This window comes from Dipodomys ordii, unplaced genomic scaffold (genome assembly GCF_000151885.1).
Source record: "Dipodomys ordii isolate 6190 unplaced genomic scaffold, Dord_2.0 Scaffold28, whole genome shotgun sequence".
Taxonomy (NCBI): domain Eukaryota; kingdom Metazoa; phylum Chordata; class Mammalia; order Rodentia; family Heteromyidae; genus Dipodomys; species Dipodomys ordii.
In genome coordinates, this window is record NW_012267244.1 from 3,253,970 (window position 1) to 3,278,782 (window position 24,813).

Below are 24,813 nucleotides of genomic sequence, written 5' to 3' on the forward strand. Positions count from 1 at the left end.
AGGAAAGCAATTCCATTTGTAATAGCCCCACAAAAAATAAAATACCTAGGAATTAACTTAACCAAAGAAGTGAAGGACCTCTATGATGAAAACTTTAAAACCCTGAAAAAGGAAATCAAAACAGAACTTAGAAAGTGGAAAAACCTCCCATGCTCCTGGATTGGAAGGATCAACATCATGAAAATGACAATACTTCCCAAGACTATCTACAAATTCAATGCGATACCTATCAGTATTCCAACCTCATTCTTCAAGGAAATAGAAGCGGCAATCCAAAAATTCCTATGGAACAATAAAAGACCCTGAATAGCAAAACGATCCTCAACAGAAAGAACAGTGCTGGAGGACTATCAATACCAAATTTCACACTCTACTACAAAGCCAGTCATCAAAACAGCTTGGCACTGGCACAAGAACAGACCTTAGGACCAATGGAGTAGAATTGAAAACCCAGAAATGAGCCCACAGACCTATAGCCATCTAATCTTTGATAAGGGAGCTAAAAAAAAAAAAAAGAATGGAAAAAAGACAGCCTCTTCAGTAAATGGTGCTGGCAAGTGATTGGTTAATCACTTGTAGAAAACTAAAGCTAGATCCTTATATATCACCCTGCACCTGAATCAACGCCAAGTGGATCAAAGACCTGATAGTCTCCCTCATTTCTTTAACCCTATCTTCTGCCCCTACCATTTTAGTAATATCCTACTAGCCATATACACCAATAACCTCTGTGGTGAGTCCAGTAGGTTTTGGTTCTTATTCTATACTACTGCATGATTTGAAGACCTTTGCCAATTGGTCCTTTCTCAGTTACTGTTTTCAAATCTATAATCCAAGCTTGGATTTGTAGGAGTCTTCAGGCTCCCACTTCTCACACACTATTTTGGTTTGATTTTTTTTTTAAAGAGATGCTGGTCTTGCAATGTCTCTCAAGCTGGCCTAAACTTCTGAGCTCAAGTGAGCCTTCCTATTTCAGTCTTCCATCCATTTGCGGGTTATAAATGATCATAATCATGTCCATCTTCAATTGTTTTTAGTGACCCAGATGTGTACTTAATCATTCTTAAACATTAGAACCTACAAGTTGTTATACAGTGTCTTTCTTAAGATATCTGGTCTCAAGGAATGGAAAAAAAAAGCAAATGTGTATTATGTTAGAAAAATACTATATTGAGTCGTAAATAGTAGATTAGTATATCTGAATAACCTATTTGGGGAAGAGGTGAAATTTTTATCTAATTATATAATGTTTTTTAACTCTTCTAATTCAGCTTCAGTCTGGGAGATCTTAAGGCAGAGAACTATTGTTTTTTTCCAATATCTACCAATCTGTCTCTGCTTTTAACATCTGCTTAGGCTATATTAGTCTACCCCATAGTACAATTTTACTTACTTGACATAGAACACTGTACAATTTGTTCATTTGTTCTTGCTGCTTGCCATGTATTAGAAGAAGAGTTGACACATGTTGTTCTTTAGATGGAACTACTGTTGTAGCCTGCAAAAATAATTAGTCAGAGATAAAACATAAAGCAAATGATTTGATTTTAAATAAAACAAATATGGAGAAATTAGTAAATTCTGAAATACTCCAAAAATTTCTTTAATAATAAATTAAAATAATGTGTTGTGTATTAACCTGTAAATAATTTTTAGGTTCCAAAAACTGAAGTTTTAATATTTTGACAATATTTACATGATAATATGTAAGACTATTTTTAATCTCTCAAAACATTGTAATATATACAGTTAAAAATTGAGATTATCATAGTCTTTGGCTACTTGATAAATAAATGTACAAAGCAGAATTTGGAAATTGCACTGGTATCTGTAACTTGAAGAAATTTATCTAACTACAAACAAAATAAACATAGAAATTTGTAAAATCTAATTAGGTCTTCATTTTGAAATATTATACATTTTTATTTCTTTGTTCTAACTGACTTTATGGGTTTGTATGCTTTCAGGTAATTCAAAATTCTATCTTTCTAAAGGTAAGGAGTTATGGAGCACATATATGAAATGCTGTGCAGTTAAGAGTAATTAATAATGATTATATTGCCCATTGATTAATAAATCCACTTTATTGAGATTACTTATTACAGGAAATTTTAAAATGACTATGTGAATGGATCAATGAAAGAAAAAGAGAGTCTTCATGTTTTGAAAGATTGTTGAAATACAATAGAGGACAGGATTTGTTAAAGATATCATTTAAGTGGATTCATCACAGATAATTTATCACATATTTTCTGAGAAGACAGTTTTTTTTCTTCTTATTAGACTCCTATGTCTAAATAGTTCAGTTAACATCTATTCCAGTATAGCCTATGCATTAACTAAGGAGTAATTCTTTTACACCAATAATCGGATTCCCTGTGAACTATAAAACAATGCACCTGTACAAAGTGACTTTAAAAAAAATTGAGTCTAAATCATCCAATATGTGCCTGTAGATACCACTGTGTCACAATCATTTTCTAGTCTTCTTTTATCTTTAGTAAAACTATCTTAGTTTTCAGTCATATATTATGACTTGTAAAAGTATCTCATATAGATTATCATATTGAAACTGGGGCATGGGTAGAGTGCTTGAAAAGCAAACTCAAAGTCTAAGTTCAAATCCCAGGACCATCAAAACCAAATAATCATATTAAGGCCTAAAGAAAATTCATTAATATCCAGAGCAGATTTTTGTAATGGATGCTGATACCTGAAATAGCCATGAAATATAATAAATAGAATGCTTATTTGTCTCTGATTAGATGGGAAGGACTGAACAGTTCACTGAGTACTACAACAGGGAGCCACAAAAAATGTACTTGTCACAAAGAACTCTTCTGGTACAAATTCATCTCAGTACCTGAAGGTTCTTTAGAATTTTACTAGTAGAAGAGTTATCATGTTGTATGCCAGTGGCTCATGGCTATAATCCTAGCTAATAGAAGGGTGAGATTCGAGGATTGTGGCAGACCAGCTCAGGCAGACCAAAAGTCCATGAGACTCTTTTCTCCAATTAACCATTAAAAAGCTGAAAGGAGAACGCGACTCAAATGGTAGGGTGCTAGCCACAAGCAAAATACTTAAGGAACAGCACCCAGTCCCTGAGTTCAAGCTCCAGTACTTCTAGGAACCTAAGCATAAGCCTACTACACTATGTATTAGCTTCCAAAATACCTTGATTTTAGATCCCATCTCAGTCTGAAGAGCAAGGAGATGCACTTCTCTCATTATATAATATAGAAAGCTAGGAATCAGGTGGGCATAACAGAGATGAAGACCTCTTACAAATCTTTAAAACCTTTTAAATTCCATTGTCAATAAGCTCATCCTCAATAAAGCTAAACTCCTTAAAAAGAGGCAACAGAAGAAATTAATATCACATTCCCTGTACAAAGAGAAATTGTTAATGTTGATCTACTCTTATTATCTTCAAGTAGCTGTACAAAGGAATTGCCATTTAACAAAGCAGTTGAGTACAATATATCTTATCAATGTCAACCTTTCAACATTCTCACCCATTCCTCCGCTACTCATTCCTTCCCTTTCTTTCCTTAATTTTGTGGGATATACATTAAATTCTTGACTGCATCCCCCCCCACCCTCTCCTCTTCATTTTTCCACCCCACTTTTGTGTAGTATCTGCTTCCTGGAGTTATTTTGTTGAACTTTGACTTTGCTTTTCTAAGGATTACACTATGTGAATTCTTCCTTGAATATACTATATTTCAATTAAATCACTTGTATAGACTTGCATACCACCCAACATAGATATTTATAAGTTTGTAGGTTGAATCTAGCTTCCACTTATTAGGGAAAACATGCATCTTTTTTTTCTCTGGCCCTGACTTCTGTTGATTAGCTGTTTAATCCAAAGCATTGTCAAGAAACAGTGAGGAGCACAGAGAAGGGATGTAGCTCACTGGTAGAATGCTTGTCTAGAATGAGAGACTCAGCACTAAGGACAAAATAACAGTAGAGGGCTTGCCTAGAGCAAATGCATCTTCACAGATAAAACAGTGTCTTGGTCCCTGGCTGGCATCAATAGTAGCAGGAATAGATCAATGGCTAAATAATGAAAGAATAAGGAAAGAAGGAAGGGAAAATGAAGACAACTTAAACAATAAAAACCACAAAACAAAGCAGAAGCCCTGGGCCAACTAGAAAGGGAAAAGAAAAGAAGCTCAACTCTCCTGGTTTCTTTTCAATTTTTTTCTGTTTAAAAATGTTCAGGAAAAAAATCATAACGTATCTATCATATAAAGTTTTAACTACAGGAGTTATGTTTTAAGTTTATGTCCAAAGTCAATGGCAAATTATTATCATTACTAAATTTACATTCAATTATATTACTGTAAGAGATAAGGTTCAACTCTGGCAAAAAAAAATGGACATTAAACAAGAAAATTAAAATGTCCCTAACTCAAAATAGAAATGTTTTCATTAACACACTTTAAATATATGTTTAAAATCAGAATAATAAATTTAAATCGTAATAGGACAAGATGGAAAAGCATTTATTTTCCAGGTAATGTAAGACACATGCATTTCTGCATTTATAAAACATCCCAGTTGCTGAATTTTGATTCAATTTTATTGACATATGTTTGATAGACCTTAAGTTTTAAGCATGTTCTTTTAGTAAAATGTCAATTTGCACATATATTTGATTTGCTCCCAGTCTTTTTTTCCCATATGTTTATTGACTTTTAAGCTAGTCTCTCAGGTTCTTTAAAATTATTTCCTCCTTCATTTTTGATGGAGACTGATTTAACTCAAGTTATACAGCTAAAATTTAGTTATAAATAAATAAACACAATGTTTACTGTACTAAAAGTCAGAATTATAAAAATAACAACAGAATAATATGTTACTCTGCACCATATAAAACACTTGGTGAGTAACTCAATTAGTCATCTTCTATTTCAGAATAGGGACTCAACATAGTGTTGAGTAATTTCTTGTGGATTTGAACGTGTTTTTGCTGAAACCAATTAAAGGTGATCAAGTCACAGAGTGATATCTCCCTGAGGCAAAGGTACTTGTAGAATTTCTGTTATTTAGCTAACAACATCTCTCACTGAACTTCCCCCATCCATTTTTATCACATATATGTTAGTTTAGGAAGGGAAGAGAAAGATCTTTGGAGGCATTATGACGCAAAACCAGGGATATAAAAATTGATGTCTTGTGTTCTCTATATAGAAGTATCTTTCAGTTTACCTCAAACAACTGTTTAATGGTATTTTGATTAGCATAAGAGTAGTCATCTTGTCTCACACTTTGTCGTACTGCTAGAGATAGAATAAAAAACTTGTGTTCTTTACCTGATTCAAGAATGCACAGATACTTAACAAGAAAACTGGAAAGTAATTTTGAATTGGAACAGGGTCCATAAGCATCATCTAGGGGTGAGGAAGAAAGTTTGAATCTCCAAGTTTTTTACATTCTGCCATGTCGGATCCCAGTCGCTCAGGTAACTCCAAAACCTATTGTCTGATTTGTTGTTAGTAGCTGGCATCCATTCTGATTGGTTGTTGTACTTATTCTTATTGGACTTTTTTTATTTCACTCCCTTATCTAGGTAAAAAAAATGATGTTAGAAACTACTCAAGTTTTGCTGTATAACTAAAACTTTTTACAATAACTGCAATGAAGACCCTGAACGTGTCTATCACTCCCAAAAGTTTCCTTCTCCTTTCTGTTATTTCTGCCATCTGATCTCTCCTCTTTTCATGGATGATCTGTTTTCTATCACTGCAGATTTCTATCTTTCACTCAGCACAATTTTGCTGCTACTTTTACTCTGTAAACTGTTCTTTACTGAGTAATATTCCGTTATTAGAATAAACTACAATTTGTTTGTCTACCTATTCATGAACTATTGCCTAAATATTTAAGGTTATTAGAATTATGTATGATTGTTAATGGATGTACAATTGTTATTCATTTTGTCTGCTTGGTTTTTGAAGCATAGTTAGTAGTGTACTATGCTATGTGTTCAAAGATGAATTTTGTTTAATTATTCAAAGACCATTTTATTTTAGACTTCAGATTCCTTTATACTATTTAATATTTACTGCTACTGACCTTTGTAATTACTTCTGAGAACAAAAAGCACTACAAGAAGTTCACAAAGGCTGAAGAAGTTAAACATTTGAAAACAACAGCACTAAATTACTTTTTTCCATATGTACCTGTTTTATTAAAATCAACATTTTATAAACTTTTAGTGAAATGTTTTAACAGAAAATATGTATCTCAACATAATGAAATGTTTTAAATGAAAAACATACATCACATTAAAGTCAGAAAAAACATATACATGGTCATGACCTACACTCCTACTTTATTTGTCTAGATTTTATTAATCATATTAACTCAGCACTATTTGTATTTTAACAATTCTTTTTTATTCAAATTTTATTGTAAAGGTGGTTCATAGAAGGGCTACAGTTACATAAGTTAAGTTTTGTGTGCATTTCTCTTTGAACAATATTACCCCCTCCCTCATTTTCTCCCACTTCCCCCTCCCCAGTGGCTCCCCTCACCCCCAAGTTGTAAAGTTCATTTCCAACACAGCGTCTAGTGAGTGTCACTGTTGCATAGTTTCACACTTTGTCCCACCATTTCTCAAATCAAATAAACTTTTATATAAGACAAAGGATACAGAAAGAAGAAATAATGACAACAGGGAATGAACCAAGGGGGGAAAAAAAGAAAGAACTGAAAATAGCACAATAAAAAAAAAACTTCTTGTTTCCATTTCTTGGAGTTCATTTCAATAAGTATCATTTTATATGGTCATATGCTCATAGCTATTGAGACATTGTGATCCTCTCCTAAGAATATCTTCCTTTGCTGTCACTTTGCAATGCTTAAAGTGTGTTTAATTAATCATGTCCAATTGTAACTATTTACCTTTTAATTTGCCTTTTAATTTACCTTTAATCCATTGGATTAATTTATAGATTTATAGACATATTCTAGTTATTATAAATGAGGGAAACCAGGCAAAGATGAATTTGTGTTTCACAGAATACCAACATCTCAGTATTGGCAAGGTATTGTATTTCCCCTGATCATTTAGGTTGGTAAATAAATGGAGGTAATCAATATATTTAAATATATTAAGAGAATTGATTACCTCCATAGTCAACAAATACATGACAGTAGTCAAGGTAGGAAAGATGATTGATCTGAGATTCTTGAGAATAAACATAGCTGTATGCTAGGTTTCATCAATTCTTTACTTGCTCTTTTGTTTCTGTTTTAGGAAATTACACAAATTCTATGCATTTAACTAGTTTTAAATAAAAATTAATTATAGCCTTATGTTTACAGTTAAGAGAAAGAGATACACTTGAGGAGGAAAGCCCTTATTTTTATCTTCTAATATTGAAAGATATATTGAAAACTAAGACTGTTTTTAAAAAATGGAAAAACTCTGTTGATGTTTTTCTTTTAATTTGACTATATAAGACCAAGATGGGACAATTGTCTAATTTTACTGATTGGCACTGCAGGGAAAAGCTTGTGTTTCACAGGTATATCATTATTAATGCCCGATTCTGTGGTCTTTTTTCAAGCAGAACTCCCACTGGGAGTACCACATGAGAAAGAAATGCAGGATGAGACCCGATTATTATAATTCAGAAGACTAATTATGACTTTGAGTTTTCCTGGATAAGCTAATTCTTTCTGCACCCTGGGATCAGTAAGCACCAAAGTAGTCTCACAAGGGCCTCACTGTATTTAGCCCTATATATATTTATAAATAAATTCAGAGACATTGAGCAGCACCCCTGCTCTCTAAATTTTTTGAGGTCTGCTTCTTAAATTATTTTTTTTATAAATTTAAAAGACAATTCCACAGGTGAATTTTGACAAAATAGTAAAAAAGGACACACTATTTGTTTTAGAGAGAGGAGAACTTGATTAATTTTGTTTTAAATAGTCTTGTTTATTTTTATTGGCATCACTGGAACATAAGACTAAAGAAAGACTGGAGAAAGCAAGGATTATAAACTTGAAAGAAAAGAGGATGACAGACAAATAGGAGCTAGAAGGCAAAATCAGAGAAAAACTGTTTCCAAATGAAAAGAAACTGGCAGGAGGGTTGCTGACTGATTTTCAGGTTTATTTGGGGAGAGCTTTGTGACTGACATAAAATAATTTTATATTCTTGAATGATTTGAAACCTGCTTGAGTTTTTGGTTTGACAAATCTCACAAACGCTGATTCCAGGGTTTTCTATGATGCAACTGTCAACAAATCCTTCCAACAGCCTTTTTAAATTCCAGCCACCCATTCATTGTACATCCTTACGAAAGGGAGTTTTCTTTGTTTACTAAGTAATTTCCATGTTGTGAGGTTTCTTGTCTTCAGTTGCCTCTGGTTTTATGCTTTCGTCTGAAAACTCACACGACATTCAAAAAGGGAAACTCAAAGCAATATAGACTTTTGTGCCTTTTACAAAGAATTAGGGCTGTGTGCCCCTACCAATATAGAAATATATTATATAAGGTCAATACTCCTTTTCACTTCCTCTAATACAGATGCATTTTATGAGGTAGAACAGCAAACACTGAATCACTCTAGTAGAGATACACAAAACAAGTAATTATAGCTGGTTGCGGGAAAAATAATTATGTAGTTGTGTGATGAAAACCAGTTTTTAACTGGGAGGAGAAATTCTACCAAAGGCGGGGCAAAGCGGGGGAGCATGTTTCCAAGCTAAATGTTGTGCTCTGGAAAAGAAGCCATTCTATGAAACTTCCTAGTGCAGCTGTATCATCAACAAGAGGCACCATACTTTTTAATATACATAATAGCACATTGTACCCTGACTGTAATACAGTAGAGTTGTGTGCGAGGCACATGGAATTACTGCTATTTTCTGTTGACTTTCTGTCTTAAGTGACCATTTTCTCTATTATCAGTTCATCCAATATTTTAGCAGGAATACACTTTATTGCCATTTAGTGCTTACCAGGCCTGACTTTGATTGTGATAAATAGACACCCAGGCTCACTAGCAATTCTTGTTTGGCATCAGCTCTTGCTATCATAAATGTTACTGCATATTGTATACATTCAAGGTATGGGAAATGGCATTTAATATGGAAAAAAAGTCTAAGATGGCTTTCTTTATAATGTGGCTTACTTTTCTGTATATTATAGAGCACACCAATCATATGAGGGTGTCTTCACAAAAGGTATGGATCTTAAATACTGGTTCACTCTGCTCTTGCATATACCTAGCCTGCACTGACCAAGAGGATTTTTGTTTCTTTACCATTAAGCATGGCTATTCTGGGTCCTTTAACTAAATCCACCAGTGTGAATGAACTTAGAGCAGAAACAGCAAGTACAGCTACATTTAGGCTTATATCAGCATTTCCGTTTAGCACATTTTAAAAACTGCATTCAAAGAATGTGGAGGTTATGACATAAAGTGACAAAACCGAAGCATGTGAGCTGGATGAAACTATCTTTAGCCATGCTTCCCAGGGACAATACAGGAAAGTATATGGTCTAAGGAAAGAAGCTCAGCTTTGCTTCTGGTATTTTAAGAGGGTAAGGACTCTTTATAGTCTCAATATTAAACATATGTTATCTGTATGCTACATGGCATCTCTGACCAGCCAACAACTGTGGAAAGCTGAAGAAGTTCTCATCCTAATCCTTCCAATTGCTTCTTGCTGCTTTCTCCCCTAAACAGCCACACGTTGTGCTCCATAGCATCACAAAGTGTAAAAACAACAACAAGAACAGCCAATAAGATCGCTTTTGGAACTGGCATGGTTGGTTTTAAATGAAACATATCTCTTTTGGATTTGGTCATTTGACTCACTAAACTCTCAGATTGGTTTAGTATTGGTGGATGGAAAATAAAAATCAATTTTGTTATATCATGAGCCATACACACAAATAACAAATATATGTACATTGAACAAATCTTTGAACCCAGATATCTTGGCGTGTATGCCAAGGGCAATATATTCATTTAAGATAGTTATTATCACAATTTTCTTTGGAACACTTATCAGTTATGAATCAGTGTTTATCTCCTTACCTTATAGTTATAGCAAATACTTATATTGGGGAAACATTGCATTGTCATAACATAGTACTGCATGGTCATATACATAATAAATTAGTATATACTATATTATAAATATTTTAATAAACTAATATTTACTTTCAATAACTGCATCAAAGCAATATGGCCCAGTATGTAGTCTGAAATTGATTTCTACTAAGGTTTTTAATAGACATAAATATTATTTAACCATTTGTTATTTTGAAAAACACTTATTTTGCAAAGTAAAATTTTAAGTGATGTTTTCTTTTAAAGCAAATACTCAAGTATTTGCTAACCTCAAGTATTTATTTTAGCTTAGGGTATTCTGATTGTTCTGGTTATTTGATATTAATAATTATTCTTCTTAAAAAGTAGATCTACTCATTTGAGGAACTGAGTTTTAAATGTAATGTTAAGATTACTGTGATTAAGTACTTTGAATTCTTAAATATTCATTTAACCACTTCTAATAAGTCTAAGTTGAATGCTTTTAAAAGTTCTTCTAAAGCCATTGTCAGTTTTATTTTGTAAAATCGGCTTCAAAAATTAGTCTACCACTGTGAAAGAAATGCTTTTAATAGAGAGATGAAAAGGGGGGAGGGGAAATTGAGGAGGAGAAAAATGTCAAGTGAATCAATATGATTAATTAAATTAAACGTGGATTTATGAAACTCATATTCTCAGATTTGCACAATATATTCACAGTGACATTTAAAGCATGTTTTGAAAATCCCTAAATAAAGTCCCAAGTACATGAAGACATTTTTCATCTCTAAAAAATAAAAGTTACCTACATAATGGAACCATATAACTTTACTACCAGCTACTCTGCATTTCAACAGTTCTTTGACAAAAAAAGAAAAGCAGGATGAACTTTAATATGTAAAAGTTTTAAAGGAATCCATATCTCTTTTTGCTACTTTCTGAGAGGCGTCTGCTTAAGCTTATTGATAATATTACCTACATATGTAATGTACAAAGTTCTGTTTTGAATTCATATCAAGGATATTTTAATGTTAACCCATTACATTTACTACTCTTCTGTCAGGTCATTCAATTGTTAAAACTTACCAGATCAAATTTTCATAAGACCAAATGTTGGTTCAGAAGAAAGGAGCTGGTTTTTAGATTTAGGAAACATACTGTTGTAGCTGCTGCTTTTGTTGTTTCAACTTAGCATGAAGACAAGTGATGCTTTATACCAACTTGTAGAATCAAGACAATATGACAATACGATAATAATGCATCAGGGCCTTTAACTGGGCACAACACCTAGAATAAGAGATGTGGCAAGAACACCCAGATTCAGATACTACTTACTGTAATTTGTATGTAAGTCAATTTAAATGCAGAAAATTAATAGTCATTAGATATTAACTCTGAGTAGTTTATGGTTATTCTATCAAAAAAGTCTATTCATTATAGTGCATTTTCTTCAGTCTTGTGTATTTCATATTAGTATCAAGTCTTTTATTGCTGTTTTCATGAGGAATATATTTTACTGATTCCACAAAAATTCAGTTTTAGCACAAGTTATCCTACAAATGACTCCACCCCCCTCATTTAAAAAAAAAAGATTTCAAAATCAAGATTTTACATCACAGAGGAAATGGAGAAAAATGATGAGACCACTTTATTCCTTTAAGGACCTGCTATCAATTATGAAACACAACAAACAAATATACAAACAAACCCCAAAGGAAGTTTCATGTATCTGAACTAGGGGAGCATTCTTGGTTTTAAATAGTTCAATTTTATTTCTAGAACCTCAAATATGTAGTCCTGCTCCTCCCATTCCAGTCTTGCCTTCAATTTCAGTACTTTAGCTTTATCAAAGTAAAAAAGCTGTTGTCAGAATAGAAAATCCAGCTAAGGTTTGAGGACGATTGCCACTTCTCTCTCTTTCTTGCACAATTCGGTTCCAATAGCTATTGGGAAAGGAAAGAAAGAAAGGTCTGCCACTGTAGTGTGTGGAAGTAAAGGGGCAGAGGGCCATCACTTCAATCTCTTGGATCTGGTGCTTTCTCACTCTTACATCTCTAGAGAAAAGAGATGCTCTTCATTCACAAAACAAAACAAGAAAATCTCTATAATTATTTTTGGCTCAGCTCCATTGAAATTCATTCTCCTGGAAGTGTCTGTTTTAGATTAAAACAATGCTTAGAATATTCATTCTCTGCTCCCTTTCTTTTTTATTTTTTTTCCCCTCTCAGTACCCCTGCATCTCACCCACCCCCAACCAATGCACCAACACCTCATTTTTCTCTTGTTTTCTTTATTTCTTAGTCTTGGTCTTCCCCTGCAGAGAGCATATATATATATATATATATATATATAGATATATATATATATATATATCCCTATAAAGTTAGGCCTGAAAAGAGCAACTAATACCAATGCCTCTGATTGTCTACTCAAGGACTCCATATTTAATATTAGTTGATCAAGTCTCATCCATTCTTCCAACCAGGAATATTTCCCCCATCTTAAGTTACTTACCATATGATAGAACTACTGTTTTGCTTGTATGATGTTTTGAACTAAAAATAGATCATTCCTGACTAACACTATCCTATAAAATTATTGACACAATTTACCTTCTCTTTGCTATAGGCCTCTCTTCAATGTCTAGTCCTCAAAAGATAAAAGTCTTCATTGAATATAGTGTGGTAGTTAAATTAAAGGACCAAAGCATTAAAAGTTATTATTTTAAAATCTCAATTCTATGGTTTAACAACATTTTTGCAGATGAGAAACCAATATAACTACTTAAATTTTTTTGAATATTTTCTACTTTGAATATTTTCTACTTCTCAGAGTGAAGCTTTTAGCTTTGTTGTTGTTGTTAAGGGAAAATAATTTCAACAAATAGAAAACAGTGTAACTGCTCCATATAAAGTTTGTGTGCAAGCATTAACAAAAATTAACTATTTTAAGGAACAAATCTTGTTTCCTGAGATAGTGGATTTATTTGGAGTCCTTACACAAGACAAAGGTTTTATTTGCAAAAACTTACACTTTATAGAATGGTGATTACTCAAAACTTTTAATTCTTGAAATTGTAAGCAAAAGTTATGATAAATCTTTCTTAGAAAAGATGGGTCTTATATCTGCTTTAATTAGCATTATTGTGTTTTTCTATTTATCATTTTCTAATTATAATGATAAATTTGTATTTGCTTCAAATTCTTTGGTTGTTAACAAAGACATACAACTTTAGCACCTATCACCTGTGACATGTGCATTCTTCTTCCTTTGAACAACTGGTTTATATTAATGCTGCATTTACTTAAAACTAAGTCCTATAACTCCTACACCATCTTTACAAACAAAATCCTTACTGTTGCCTAGATGTGAAATGTCTCTGAGATTTCCAATCTGTCCAACAATAGAACTAAAATTTGTAATGATGTATTAAAAACAAGTTTGAGAATCTTCTTCTAAGACTTCATAAGAACCTTGATTACTAGACTCCATTTGGTTTACCAAATTGAAGGAAAGGAAAATAATAATAATAATAATAGGAAAGCCACATACACTGTCACAAATTACATTGTAAAAAACATTTAATAAATATTCTTCCTTTCTATCCTTTGCCCTTTGCAAAAGGAAAGGTAGTAATATATATATATATATATATATGTATATATATATATTCTTCCTCATTCTCATTTTTTTCTTGCTTTCTTTTACTCCAGTTGGAAAGAGGTGGACATGTTTGAGAAGATAGAAATGTTTACCTAGTACATTTTTTTTCGTGTAAAGAAACAGCCTAGGCATCTTCTACTTTGTCTTATGACCTTTGTTAAGCCACTAATCTAGAAGCTGCATTTTAATTACAAAATATTGTAAAGGGATTACAGTGGGAATACATGCCCTTGAATTTTAGCCAAATGAGGTGAACTTTAATAGCAATGTATGGTTTCAGGAATGGTTATGTTTGGGATCCATATGCATGTTCAACTCACACATTCAGGCAGTACAATAAAGCAGGGAGAAAACAGCTGATACACAAAGGGACCGTCTAGACAGTACCCCATCAGTCTGGCTAAATTTGGTGCTGGCATTCCCAATGGGATTGTAATATAATTGTTCTGGTGTCTGCGTTCATTCCCCCTGTCAAACACCATTCCAAATATACATTCCCCCCCTCCCACCCTGCCCTGCAACTCTTCTTTTTGCACAAATATGAAACAAACACTGAGCCATGATGAAGAGGATATTAGGTGGCCTAAGCCAAAAAAAAAGTTAGAATTTAGCAAAATTGTGCTATTGTATTCCCTTAAAAAAATCCCTGTCACTTTAAAATTCCAAATAGAATTAATTTCTGTCAGATTTTGGTAATTTAAGTTAAAACTATAGAAAAAAATCAAGTACAGAAATAAACAGCATGAAAGCATTGAACACCTTAGAAGAAAGAAATAGGCCTTTTACTCCTTTGTATTTCTTAACCTCTGTGAGGAAATTTAACAGAACTCAGAGATGTGAAAGTGTAATGATGGACATGGACCATAAATTCTAATGAAGAAAAGGCTAATGAAAATCATGTTAAACAAAAGCATTAAAAAATGCAAATTGTGGGGTATTTTTTTTAGTTTAAAGCCATAATATTTTTTTTCTTTCTAATATGTTAAGAAAGTTAAATTTCTGTTAATTTGTGAATGAATGATTTCATATTTGTGGTTTGAAAGAAGCCAGCAATATTTCTCTACTCATTTGTAATAACTATCAATTAATATTTTTAATATTTTAGTTTAAAGCATCAAGAAAATGAAAATCATTATTTAAAGAATAAATTACACCAAAAAGCACATTAAAATAAATAATGCACAGATTGTTGATAAAATACTCATTATCTAAAAACATCCACAACATTACAACATTGAAATTAAGGCTGTCAGATATTTTTGTAGGAAAATGTAGACTTAGAAGTCTATATTCAATTGTTTTCTTTTTTTAATGTGTCACATGTGGGCAAAGTTTCAATATTTAAATTGACTAAGAAACCACATTTTTATTTATTTCTTAATGCCAAGAAAATTTTTCTTGGGAACGAGGTTGGGCTGTTTGTGTGGCCTTATTTTCATCAGTGTGGGTCTACATTTGTATTTGAGATTTTGGAGGTTTAATAACCCTTTCTCTGCTGCTGTAAACAGAAAATTATCTCCTACCTCTCAATAGTTTTTGAGATACAAGATTAGGATTCCAAATGAGTGAAAGAACATACCCAACCCCCATCAGGGACCACTCCAAGCTAGAGAAAAAAAAATCAAAGAAAATACTTCAGGCACTAGACCCTGCCTTGATCCAACTTCAGGAGGCCAGAGACAAACACACCACCCAAACCGGACACAAGGCAGAGGATACAAGACACAGGGCCTCAACTCACACAAAGACAGAACACCAATCACACACACACAAAATCACCACCAGAGAGATCATGAAATATTCAAATGCATTTTGAGGATAAGCCTAAAATTCTTCTGTGGGAAATGAAAGAGTAAAACTAAGAGACTGCATCTTTGTATTTTTACTGAAAGAAAATAACGATGTCATTTTTTTTTCTCTCATTGCATGAAATTACCGTTTTGAATTTGCACTTGGGTACTAGAAACACAGTCATTAAAAGAAAAAAGATAACAATAGTATTTTAGCAGAGTGTCTATTGGAAGCTGAGTGCTTTGCTTGTGATTGCTTTTTATTCCCTTTATGTATTTTATTTTTTGAACATGGACTGGTAGAAAGTCAAAGAAAGGCATACAGTAGGCCTTTTTGAGAGGAAATGGTATAGCAGAATCTGAGTTTTATACTTCACTTTCAAACTATTGAGTAATATCCTATGAGACCTCTTAGGTCTTAACTGGATTAAAATGAATATATTTGTGCTCTGGCTTCTTTTCAGTTAACTAATGTGCATGTGAATTGATAGTGGGCCAGGGAGCCGGTGAGAGAAAGTGTGACCCTGGTGGTGGATGCAAGGGGAATGACTGTGTTGAAGGCCTGGGCTGCCTTTGCCCCAGTGAGAGAGAGGAGAATGAGCAGGCCAGGGGGCCTGGTGTTGGGGGCCACAGACACAGGACTAGTTTAGTTGGGAGATGAGGGAGAAGGGAAGGATGGTGGTAAGGGGAGGGTGGAGAAGGGGGTGTGGCGTGTGTGTGTGTGTGTGTGTGTGTGTGTGTGTGTGATGGCTGAGCCTTGGGTTTTTATTTGGTTGGTTCCCAACATAAACCGCCCGCAGCTTCAGGTTCAGGGTGGAGTACAGGCCCAGGGATCATCTTCCTGTGTCTCCTTCTGGCCCTGTAGTTACTCAGAATAACGCTGCTGGAAAGCAGGAGTGAGGGGAGAAGCAGGGGACGGGGTCTGTCTGCAGCTGCCCCTCTCACTCTTGAATAAAAGAACTTTTTTTTTTCCAGGGGTAGGGAAGCTGTGAATACCTTTCCCAATAAGAGATGAGGCATATTGAAAACTATATTAAATTACCCTGATTAACAATTTAGCCACGAACAGGGGAGCTTTGGGAGAGCTCTATAGGCAGGACTGGGGGCTATTCATGCCAGCAGCTAAGAGGTCGAAAGGTTTCTGAAGTTCACAGGCTCAGAGCCTTTGTTATGCTAACAGACAATCTCAAATCAGCTGCCTAGTGGAGTGTGAAATATAAATGATTCCTTGAGAACTTCCAATAAGTTGTCACTCTTGCTCTCCAAATACCAGGACAGGCTGCTAATTTCTAGCAGGCCCTTTTGCAACATTGCTAGCCCTAAATGAATGCCTTTGTAGTTCAAATAATCTTTTCAACGGAGCTGTCCTATCATCGCAGTCCAACTGCATCTTGGTTTTGACTATTAAATGAAAATCAGGGCTCAGCCGTGCTTGACTTTTCCAAGCGGCCCGGTGTTTGGGAAGGGTGGTAGCCGGCTCTCATGAACAACAAGTTAGCACCCACTGCAGGAGGGCTGGGGCATTAATAACAGCCCACAGCCCTTAGCTACCCCAACTCTCACCCCCACTCCCTACCGGGAACAAAGCTCTGGGGAAGATTTACGGGGCCTTCCCTCAGGCTGGACTACCTTTCTCTTTCAACCACACCAACATTTCTCTGATTTATGGACCCTCTGTCCAAGGGTACATCTGACTGGTCACTTTGAAGCAACAACTTTGGGGATGAATGTGTTCATTCTTCAGAGCAGATGAGGCCAAGAGGAAGAGGGTGAGGTGGGATGTCCAGGACCTACGCCCGGTATCAGATGCTTGAGGATAATATTTTGTTTTTCTTTTTCCCATAAGAAGAATACAAACATGGGTTATAATCTTGTGTGTGACTTTTGAGCATGTACAGATAGAGTGTAAATTACACAGCTTTTAAAGTCAGGAAAACTACCCCTATTCCAAAACCTCCAACAAACTGGTGAGAGTGGGAAAAAGAATATACCAGTGAGAATGACCAAATTCATTCAGCATTCTGGCAAGAAGGGACAAGGGCCATTTATTCAAACACAAAAATCACGAGAGACAGGACAGAGACCAAAGGAAACCAGAAACCATTTACACCTGTCTTCACAAAAGAATAGCAACAATAATTAGGAGCTTAAATTTTTTGGTATTTCTGACTCTACAGTCTCAACTCCTTTGACAAAACACCAAAGGGTCCATAATGTCAGAGAAGCTTCTACTTTTCCCAAACACAGCCAGTTTTGATTTTTGAGGTATGGAGGGAAAATTGAGTGGATTAAATTTCTTACTATATTTTTGGGTTTAGTTTATAAACATATGAACACATAGGCAATATTTTAAATAAATACTATGGAACCTAAAGGACGTGTGTGTGTGTGTGTGTGTGTGTGTGTGTGTGTAGCTATGCAGTAAAAAATAAGGCCTTGATCTTGCTTCATCCCCTTGGTCTTTTAACTATAATAATTTTAAAATATGACATCAGAAATACTTTGAGGAAGATCATTTTGAAACAGATAGAAACTGGTGCAAATGTTATTTTTTTCTCTTTCATATGCTTAGAGGTATACTAAAATTTAAGACTATACATTAAGACATATCTTAATGGTAGCTTAACTTTCACTAGTTGTGAATGCACCTTGCCTATGCATTTAAATATTGCTTTAAAAAATTAGGCTACAAAATACAACTGTAAAGGACTCTGGGAGTTAACTCAGAAGATTTGGCCAGTAAAGTAGGACTGTTCAGGTTGGTATTCGTCACTACAATCTTTGTTTCAATGAAACAATCCTCAAAAATATTGCCAAAGAAAATTAGTTCAGATACAGATATTAAAGGGATAAATGTTTGTAGTTTCTTCTGTAAAAATATGACAAGTTGACAATAATTTGTTATTGATCCTCTCACACCCCTTTCAGAGGAACTTTGTAATCTCATCTTCCTTATTCCAGAGACAGAATGATTGCTCTGGGTGTGCTTCCAACTGTACAAAAAGAAAGCAACTCTGATAATTCTGATAGTTTGGTGGGTGAGATAGAAAGTTGGCTCTATCCCCTTTCCATTTTTAAGAAAAATCAAGTAATATCAAACTGTAGATTGTGCTATTGACATGTGCTGGACATTTGAAGGAGCAATACTTGCCCTGTGCTTTCCAAAATACTTATTTTTACTACTTAGAAGTGTCCTTTCTCTTTCTTTAACACATCAAAACAGGGGAGAAAGAGCTTTTGTGCTAAAACTACAGAGAAAACATTTGAGAATGTGTCAATGCAGTGAATACCAGCATCGGTTTGGGGGTTGGTTTGTTTTTCCCCCTGCCGTGGTTTTTCTTTTCCCTTTGCTTTCCAAGTCTTTAAACTCTGGGTACTTTGAGAAAAGCAATGGTTGAAATGAAAAGTTAGGACAAATTGCATTAAACCTGTGTGTTGCCAGAATATGAGCATGATGACAGCAGCATTGAGACATTTCATGGACTTAGCAGCTCTGCACACACAGAAAGATAAAACAAAAAACAAAAAACAAAACCTGGTTATTTTTTTCCCCCTACTCTTTCCTAAATGCCTATGATCCAAGAGAAAGGGAATTCCTATTTTTAAAAAGTTCCCAGTGTTGCCATTTCTCCACAGTGGAGGTGTCTGAATGTATGTGTTTGTGTGCGTGCGTGTGAGTGTATGTTTGGGAAGAAAAGAAAGAATGGGGGAGGAGGAAGGGCAGATAACTTTACTGACATATTAATTCTTTCCATAGCAGTAAATGAATGGTCCAAATAGACATTTGTTTCCCTTAATAGGTTTTGTACAGGTCCCTTACAAGCGGTGGCATATGCTTCATGTATATGTATATTTATTTAGAAGGATGGGGAATAATAGGTGTAGTTTGTCTATAGTCACAGTTATTATTTAAAGTCCAAACAGGTTACAATATTTTTTGTACATGCAACACAAATACCAAGGTCTCTTGAATATGCCTCTTGCTTTATATGGAGACCAACTAAAAATAAAGATAATATTCTAACTACAGAGCCTGAGAAGAAGAAAAAATGAGGCTCAAAGGAAAAGTGACTCCAAGATGGCTGCCTCTTCCCCTTCCCCCTCCTCACTGCTGTTTTCCACATAGAAATTAATATAATATTTTGTTTAGCAATCACATTGTAGGTCATTTGCAAATGAGGCAGTCTCTGAGGCACCAACATCTGCCCAGAATACCCTCATGATGCCATGGAAGTATGGAGAGAGATTTCAAATGCATTTAGGTTTGTGCATATTGGCTAGATTCACTCACACATACATACTTGAATGTGTGAACAACACAGAGCTGCAAATGAAATAAAAGGCCCAAATCTTTTAAAATTCTTCCTTCAGAGGAGCAAAGGACGGCACTAGGCTACCTTCCTCCCTAAAGGTTAGAAAATGCACTGTTCATGGTCTGGATTTTTTTCCTTTTTTTCTTTTTTTTTAAGATATATCTTACTGATGACTCTTTCATTAGGCAGCCTTCTGAAGTCTGGGGAGACAAGATTTCCATAAATTATCTCCCTAACTCATCTCATGCTGGTACAGAATGTAAAGCTAATTTTTGTTTTAATTTTTGTATTTTTAAAACTGAAAAGATAGAGCTATCCAGCTTCTTTATAAACATACTAACCGATTAAGGTCACTAGTAATTACTATCATTAATTATAATCAACAGATTTTTAAATCATAAAATTGTACTTATAAAGCTAAATTTAAAATAATGTAGGGAGTAAATAAAGGTAGATTGGTAGCTTTCTAACAGATTTATAGCATCTAACTGGGTAGACTTGAGTACACCAGTGATAGAACAAAGCAAATGGTTTAGTTCCTACAGGAAATATATTAAAAAGAAAAAAAAAGGAAAAAAAAACCACAACCCTTTATCTAAAAGCCATCAGGGACAAGCACTCAATACAAGTTAACAAGCAGGAACTGATAAGATAACATTTATATGAGGTCAGAAGTCAAATGCCAGTCAAAGGCTTTTAACCTCTTGGGTCATAAACAGGAATAGTTAAAAGTGAGAGGTAGTTATTTATCGGATTTTAAGGGTACCTGATCATTGCCAGAGAATCAACGATGATGAAACTAATTGGGATTTATAGAAAAGGAACTTTGTAGCTGTTCAAAGAAAATTAACCTACAAACCCACGATTCTTCAATTGGTAGGGAGAAAAACAAACAAAAACCCCTCATTTGGAGAAGAAATAAATCTAGTCATTTAAACAGATTTAATAACAAAAAAACTCTCTCAGAAGCAATAATTTGTGACCAATGTACATGTCAACTAAAATATAATAAATTATATTTTTACAAATTCTCTATTAATAATCTAGCAACAAAAAATGAGCATTGTATAATTTATTTTCATTTCTTTGTTGTTTCTTTTACTCCCCTTCAGACTTACTAAATTAGATAGAATACAGCTCTCAATATTACAGTGCTTGTGCTTCTTTCCCCCAGAATAACATCATTTATAAATTTAAAATTATATAGATATTCCAATAGCAATTATTTTTAACACTACAATATTTAAACTACTTAATTAATTTTTTATCTCAATTTATCCAGAGAAGCAGATGTCATCTTTTATTTGCTGCAGAAATATTTTTTGCTTTGTTTTGCTTTTTTGTCCCTTTTTTCCTCCCTTCCTCTCTCTCTCTCTCTCTCTCTCTCTCTCTCTCTCTCCCTCTCCTCTCTCTCTTTCTCTCTGTGTCTTCTCTCTCTCTCCCTCTTTCTCGCTCTCTTTTTAGGTTTAAGTCCCAAACTCCCAGGCAGTTCATGGCCCCTGAGTCCATGCTGGTTCATATTTTCAAAGCATTCCCACCGCCCCCCCTTCTTTTCTTTCGCAATAAAAGAAAGCAGATCTAGATATTTTTTTCTAGAGAGAGAGGGATTGTTGTTGGGCCTGTTAAGGCCCACGGTTTCTTTAAACAGAGTCCACAATACACTAGGCGAACATTGTGGATTTAAAATGCTTTTAAATATTTATCACTAGTATTTTATCATCATATTCAAATGACACCTGGAGTGCACTCACCTTTATTGACAATCTCTGTTCTGAAAGTCCATTTGCTTCCTTAAAGCCCCCCAAGCAGAACAAGGACTACCCGTTTTCATTCAGTTAATGTTTAGTAAAAAACCAAGCAACCTTAATCAGCATGCTGATTGCATCGTCAACTAACAAATAATTTACTACTCTGAGCATTGCATTCCATTAAAAGCTCATTAAATTTTCTGTTCTCCAATGGGAGGTTTAGCTTTTGAACTGCATGCTTTTGCTTCGAATGATCATTTATTCAATTTTTGCAAAATGTTTTTTTTCCCTAAAGCATAGGTGTACATTTAAATACCTATAGGCTGGAAATGTATGGAAACACAGACTAGGGTTTGAGAATGCTCAATTTGATTTATAAACTCTATTTAATGAAAAATCATATGATCTCTTGTACTTTTAGGACACCTTGAAATAACTGTTGTTATATGTAATCCAAACATAGCATCAGAAATGTTAATATATAATATAAAATATCAAGTTGTTTTTCAAGCGTAAATTTTTCCTTTCTTCATGTTATAGCTATTGTGATTTTTTTATCCTTATATATAGTTGTTGTCCATTGACTCAAAAAGGTCCATGCCACCACAAAGCTCGTACCCTGTATGATGACAAACTTGGAAGTGGGGGCAGAGGGAAGGTCCAGTTACCCAAAGAAATCTGTGCTTTATTGGGTTTGCACATTTTCAAAAAGCACCTTACCCTCTTCATTTGTTTTCATGCCCAGATTCTTCTAGGAAAGAGTATATTTATTAGATTTCATTTATAAAAAAATATCAGGCCCCAGATTAACATGCATCTTTGGGTTGTTAATTGTGCTCATTGCAAATTTGGGTCATTTTGCATGAATGACTCTAATGTGGGGCTGAGATTGCCACGCAGCTCAGTGGATTCCTGATTCCCCGTGCTAATCCTGCACTCTGTGATTGTGTCAGGTGCAGTTCTGTATGCTCTAGCAGCTGGCTCATCCTCATCAATGCAAATAAGGCAACTCCTACAATCAGAGCCTTGTGAGTGTGAGGCCTGATTGCTGAGGGCAGGCTAAAGCACTACACAGACTCTCACTTTCAAATCACGCTAAGTGACAAGACAACTGCAGTGTCCCTCTAGTTCAAAATCAACCTTTTGAAAACAAAACATGAAGAACGGGATGGCTACAAAGAAGGGGAAAACCTCAGTGTTGGGGAAGTGGACTTGTTTAGAGGGTCTTTATTTAGACACAGAGATAATGTAGAGTGCATTTCAACAAATACTTGTTTAGCTCCTTTTCTGTGCAAAAGACTTTGTTTTAAGAACTACAGGAGGTACAAAGGTAAGAAGACTCCAGCCTCTGCCTTGGAGGAACCCTATGATTTGATTGTTAAGAGTGAGGCTTCGCAAGACTCAGGTTCAAATCCCAGCTTTGCTACCTACTTGCACAAGTTACTTCACCTTCCTAAAAACTGTAGTGTCATCCTCTGTAAAACAATGGTAACCTGAGTAGCTACCTTGCAGGGATTTTAGTGAATGAAATGAGATTACACCAAAAACACCCCACTTGTTTGGCCCATAAGTGCTCAGTAATGTCAGCTGTGATTATTATTATTATTTCCTCTTTAACACACAAAGAAAGGAGAAATATGGAAATAACAATGTGCCACTGTTTGAAAGACATTTATTTGATCTTGTCTGTAAATTCCCATTTTGCATGTAACACTCACCCTGTGGAAGTGAAAATACTGTGAACGCTAAAGAGCCCTGTGTCTCCCAGTGGTGTCTGGACAATTCTGGCAACTCAGAACATGAAGGGGAGAACAAGAAATCCCTGTGCTTTCCTTTTCTTCTTTTCCAAACAAGTGTGCAGACTTCCCCTGCATTTCAGCCCCACCCTCTGTATTTTACTCGCTAATCTATAAAGGGGGATTAACAGCAGCACGCTGCTTTGGCATGGAGCAGATTCTGGGTGAGGACCTGTAGGTAGAGTTTAATGAATACAATTTTCTAGGACTCTGAGTGCATAATTTTAGCTCCATGCTGGGCCCCCAGGATTGGCTTTTAAGACAGATGAACAGACCTTTTGATCAGACTTAGGTGCTGCTGCAAGAACCTTTTTGAGCAAGTGCTTAGGGGAAAAATATCTTCTGTTCCCTTTATTCCTAATTTGTAGTCTACAGATCTAGATAACTTGGCCTGTTGTCCTGGTCTCAAAAAGTTAGATTCCAACATTGAGGTATACTAACTAATGTGTGAGGGAAAAAAATCATGTTTCTGTGAAGCAACAGATCCACTTTTTCTTAAAGTCAGTGGCTGGTGCGCAAGTGTGCAGTTGACATCCTTTCCCCTTTGAGAGTAGGGTGAACGTAGTTAACCTTCCTGGGGGACATTGAGCCTAGACAACATCATAGACACCATATCCCCCCTGGAGTTGCCAAACAATAAAACTGCTTTCTCTGCCAAACACAAAGAATGGTCTGGAGTTGGGTATTAGCAAACAGAAAACCACATAAAGAAGAAAGGAAGGGAGAACAAGAGAAAGAAGAAAAGAATAGGAAGAAGAATGGAGGAAAAGAAGGAAATTATGTTAAAAGGAAAACATTAAAAGAAGATGTATTTTTCCCTCACTTTGGCTTTCGACAGAGTCGTTGTCTTGATTTTAGCCAGTATCAAGGAAAGATGAGGAGGTGGAGAAGAGGGAAATTTTGATGTAATGTCAAGCAGGTCAGTGAAATGGCAGAGGTCTTTGGGAAATAGCTGAGATTTTAATACCTTGGCGCTGGGAGAGTGCGCCCAGGATGGGAAAGGATTTGATCTTTTGCATTCCTGTTCAGGACCCTCTCCTTCTCTTTCTAATAGGATTAACAGATATTTTCCTAAGCAGAAATCAAAATGTGTCAAATCATCTGAGACAGTCAATTTGTTCACAATGCCCACATTCTTGCAGTACCTGTGCAGCACCATTCAAAAACAGTTTCATTTCAGGAGACACAATGCAGCGGAGAGGTAAACATTTATCTTCATAATCTTACCCTCCTTTTAGACTGCTTAATTTTTCTCAGTGATTTTCCCCTCCTCTTTCACTCTCTTCCACAACCCCCATTCCAGCTCTGCTTCAAAACATCTAGTAAGGGGGGATGGGGGAGAAAGACATGACTTCCCCTGAGGATTAGAGTCTCAGTGATCCTGATGATGCAACCTGGTGCCTGGGAGCTCCCTGGATCTGTTCTTGCATCT

The 24,813-nt window shown here is 35.1% G+C and overlaps 1 long non-coding RNA gene across 1 annotated transcript in view; it reads right to left on the minus strand.

The window, feature by feature from the left end:
• The window catches only part of LOC105985355, a 47,111-nt gene extending 25,451 nt beyond the window's left edge, over positions 1-21,660 (minus strand). The window contains exons 1-2 of the long non-coding RNA XR_001175050.1: positions 21,589-21,660; positions 1,394-1,498 (exon numbers count right to left, since the gene is read on the minus strand). This is a non-coding gene — a long non-coding RNA (uncharacterized LOC105985355). The remainder of the gene's footprint in view (positions 1-1,393; positions 1,499-21,588) is intronic.
• Between the last annotated feature and the right edge of the window lie 3,153 nt (positions 21,661-24,813).